Here is a 4748-nt window from a genome sequence, read left to right as displayed (position 1 = left end):
TGCTCAAACCATTCAACTCATGCTAAATCGCCCTTACTTCAGACAAGACGAACATGCATAGCAACTCACATGATATTCAACAAAGAGTAGTTGATGGCGTCCCCAGGAACATGGTTATCGCACAACAAACAACTTAATAAGAGATAAAATGCATAAGTACATATTCAATACCACAATAGTTTTTAGGCTATTTGTCCCATGAGCTATGTGGGGACCCCGGACTAGCTGTCCGAAATTCCCTGTTATGTATACAGTTCACGATCCCATGATCAGTGCGCCGTGAACACATAACCGAACTGATATCAAATTACACCATCCATTACAAAGCGGAATAAGAAAATTACAACATGGTCACATGACCAATACTTACATAATAGCCGTGAAGGGCTTAACTAAACATCAGAGTAGCATCATCACTTCAGCAGTGCAGTACCCAAGTCATCTGCCATAACCCTACAGGCAACTGACTGGGAAGACGTTCCTAGCTCGCATAGACGTCGCCAACTCCTTCTTCATCCATCGTGTTCCTCCAAGTCTGGCCAAGTAAATAGCCAGGGACAAAGCCGTGAGTACATTTGGAATTGTACTCGCAAACCATCAAGAAAGGTACTTTGCAAGAGTGCAAGATAACAAGTGCTAATCTACGATGACAAGAGGGAAGAGCTAATTTCACTAGTGGAAATAGCAGGGGGAAGAGAATCAGTTTCTCTTGTGGATATAGCATGTGGAGGAGACATAGTTTCTCTCGTGGATATAGCATGCACAAGAGCGTCAGTTTCTCTTGTGGATATAGCATGCCGGCATCTCAAGTGATGCGGACACTATGGTGTTTTAGGGACAACTAGCTAACCTTCTAGGAGGAAAGGTAGCATGCCGCCATCTCAATTGATGGGGACGCTTAGCACGTTCTATGACATATCTATATCTTTATTGGAGATGAGGTAGCATAAGTCCATCTCAGTTGATGGAAATGCTAGAAGATTCCTATGACATACCTATATCTTTATTGAAGAAGATACTTCAAAAGATACTTATGACATCTCCATATCTTTGTTGAAGAAGAGTTCCTCTTCAAGAAACATTTAGGAAAGAGTTCCCCACTTAGCCTCCATTTTTCCACGACCATCTCCATATGGTCAACACACGCCCTTTTTCCGTACCCTTCCGGTACACATAAACACAACACTTCCTTTGCAAATCATTTGTTCAAAAACAAAACTCAAGCCCCGGTTAAGTATGGCCATATCAACTTGTCCATGATCGCGGACGCGGCTATTCGAATAGATTTGACTCTGCAGAGTTTGCGCACTTTCCCCACAAGAACTGATAAATCCGCCGGGATCATCCCCGGATCGTCATACGAAAGTATGCGAGACTCGGATAACCAGTCAAAGTCTTTTGCCCGTATCCCTTGGCGCAAGTCCTTCCCTGCGGGCTTACCCCTTCCCGGCACCCCGGCAGCATACCTCCTTTTGAGCGTATCTCCGGCGCCACGACAGAAGACCCTCAGTAATCGTCCGGCTATAGACAACTACAGTGTATTGCCTCCTTCAGAGCGCAACCCGGCGTCGGAGGTCATCGTGACCCTCCCTAGAAAGTTGTGAAGGGTGCTTATGCCAATTTCAACAGACTACGGACTAAGCCCGTGCCCACTTTGGATAATGTGGTTGCACGAATAAAAGTTGGGACGGCGAACACTTATACGCAGTGCTCCTTTTTACAAACCATTTACAATTTCCCACAACACCATGGTTGCTCAACCAACCTCCATACACCTCTTTGCCAAACATCTTTATCAAGATCCTTTGCTTTTATAAACCATACACTTGGGTTAACTCACCCAAGGTTTTCATAAACATTTACAACAAGGTACACCTTGAGGGGTTCCCAACCTATAGTTTCATGAGAAGGAACTAATACACACCATGGCCGAGATGAGGATCATCACGCCATGAGGAGTATGTGAGAGTGGCTCAAAGGGGATTATACTTGCTTAAGGTAAGCACGTATAAAGACACATAGGGTGGATCAAACTTTCAGATTTGTGGTACTACGATACAACTTGGGTGGTGAAAGTTCACTACCCAACCAACATTCACAAGGGTACAAGGCATACTTCTCTCAAGTTGAGAATTACACCAAGATTCATGACTTTGATACCCCTAGACATCATCAAAGTGGTGGATGTGAAGCAAGCTTTTATCTTGGAAAAGGATATGCCCATGTTGAGCATACAAGAAGACCAAAGGGGACAACACGGCCATGATGCCATGCATCCCTCCAACATGTGAGAAAGGGTGGGATAACACCATGAGGGAGTACCCCAATTACACCATACATAGATGACATAAATAGAAAGAATGCCACACATAGAATTAAGGCGCTTCGGGACATCAACAAATGACATCCAACACGGCATCAAACAGAGTTCAAAGATGGCTCACCTTGGCTTATTTGTCCCTGGACTTCTTCAACTCCATCAATATAAGAATCCCAACAACATAAATAAAATCCTCGTCCGATTCCACTTCTTCTTCTTCTCCGGAATTGTTCGCATCTATCGCCGGAAAATATAAAAGGAACACAATAAATCACATTGCATCAACTAGACAACATTCAACAATCAACAACTAATCATGCAACCAAGGTATAACATACTAAGGACTTAGAGATACCACAATACAAAATTAAGAGTTTTAATTTAGAAAACCCCATTTATTTACCTAGTAAAGGTATGAGTGCACCACAACTTAGCAATTGCCTCTCTCGGTTATCACCATGGTATAAACCAAATATCCCCTGGTAGATAACATCATAAAGATGACAAGTGCATTAGTTTGGCATCAAAAACATTCACATTAATTTTTGAAACATTTTTGGAAAAGCGGGCAATCATTCTCCCTATTTTATAAAGCTTACATAACACTACACAAGAATAGGAAGCAAATGATATGCCCCACCATTTGAAAACTTAAGCAAAACAAAAGAGCTAATGTTAAATTGCAGAGGTTTTGTTTTGCAAGCATATAACAAAGGTTGCCCATCTCTACTAAAAAGAGTTAGTCAAGGGTTTTAATTAAACCGAAAAGTTTTGCTTCAACATTGCATGTCACACATACACATTACTAACAGCAACAAATATGTATGAACAGAGACTAATAATATTTTTCCTAGATAGCCAGTACTAATACAAGACTAACCCAACTGGTATCACCCAAAAAGGTTAATTCTACTATTTTAGGAATTTCTTTAAATCTGACTGTACAAAAAACAAGATCTGTAAGCCATAAATCGTAGAAAAATCCTAAAAATATGAGGCCACTTGCATTTGAAAGGAAATTAAATAGAGATGCATACACAATTGGATTTGGGTTCAAATTGTTTCTGAAACTCTCACAAATGGATTGACAAGATTACTGCATGTTTTCACCATTTGCTTTCTCTCTGGATTTACACAACAGATAAATGTTTGAAACTTGTTTGAGATGATTAAGAAAACATTCAGTAGTACTACCAAATTAGAATCACTCAATTTGGATTAAATATGGATTTTTGGTGATTTAAAAGCTAACAGCCATGTCTGCAAAACACACAGAACAAGTTTAATTCACCAAAAATCATACACAACTCATAAAAATATGAGGTCTGCTGCGTCTGAAAGGTATTGAATATGTGGTTCTTACCCAATTGGTTTCATTCAAAAATTCATTTCCAAGCTCCTGGTCTAATTCGACAAAATCAGATCTGACCAGATCTTGATCTGTGAACCACTTCAATTTCAGGAGGTCATTTGAAGTGAAACAAACGCCAATATGAAGGTACTGGGGAGGGCTTTCACTTACAGTTGAGTTTGCTCAAAAAGGTTTTGTAAAACGGAAGAAATCTAACAAACAGTGATTCTGCATGTTTACAGAACTTTATTTACCACGGAAAATCCGTAATGAATTTGAGGATGAGACCAACGCCAAGTTGTAGATCTTTTCAATACCTATCTGTGTAACTTTTAATCACTCGATTTGGATCTGCACACGAGATTTGGCGGATTTTACAAGTTCGTACCAGAATCTGAAACAGCAAGATTACAGAAATTACAGCAAGGTTTTGGACGAACTTTGGTCAAGAGCTCCAGATCTGAGGATTGCTCAACCTTCTCCATGCTTGGACCAACATGCACCTGCATCAAGATCCAATCTTAGCAATGGAGGAAGAAGAAGAGGAGAGGAAACCAGCTAGGGTTGGGGGAGAAGAGAGTGAGAGGAATGCTCTCATGGGGAGGGGGAGCTTGAGAGAGAAGGAGAGCTGCGGTTTGGTGTGCTCTCATGGCCATGGCCGGCCATGGAGCCTTGGTGGAGCTTCAGCTCGTGGGGAAGAGGTAGGAGAAGGGTGTGAGAGAGTGGAGGAAGGAGTGGAGTGTCCAAAAATGAGAAGCAAAAGATGGGGAGGTGGCCGGCCAAGCCCCTTTTATAGAGGGAGAGGGGTGGCTGCCTCCTCTTTGATTGGTGGAGATGGGTGGCTGGCTTGGGGAAGGGAAAATTGACCCAAGCTGAAATTATTAGTGGCATTGGGAAGAGACAAAGAAAAGAGAGGTTTTCCCAAGGTGGAGTAATTGTGTGAGAGAGAGAGATGGAGAGGTATGATGCACATGTGTGCCATGGCATGGCATAGCCGGCTCCTTCATGTGCCACTCCAAAATGAATCATAAAAAGGGAGCTTCCAACATACAAGTTGATCATAGTGGAGCCACATTA

The 4748-nt window shown here is 41.8% G+C and overlaps 1 long non-coding RNA gene across 1 annotated transcript; it reads right to left on the bottom strand.

Annotated features, from left to right (window-relative positions):
- Positions 1–209: 209 nt before the first annotated feature.
- On the bottom strand, positions 210–2800 carry LOC127330164 (uncharacterized). The gene is made up of 3 exons (XR_007869151.2): positions 2724–2800; positions 2445–2557; positions 210–535 (listed from the first exon to the last, which is right to left on the bottom strand). It is a non-coding gene; the product is annotated as an uncharacterized lncRNA (long non-coding RNA).
- Between the last annotated feature and the right edge of the window lie 1948 nt (positions 2801–4748).

Source organism: Lolium perenne, chromosome 2 (assembly GCF_019359855.2).
Source record: "Lolium perenne isolate Kyuss_39 chromosome 2, Kyuss_2.0, whole genome shotgun sequence".
NCBI lineage: Eukaryota > Viridiplantae > Streptophyta > Magnoliopsida > Poales > Poaceae > Lolium > Lolium perenne.
The sequence above is the reverse complement of the archived record's forward strand: the minus strand, read 5'-3'. Positions and strand labels throughout refer to the sequence as shown.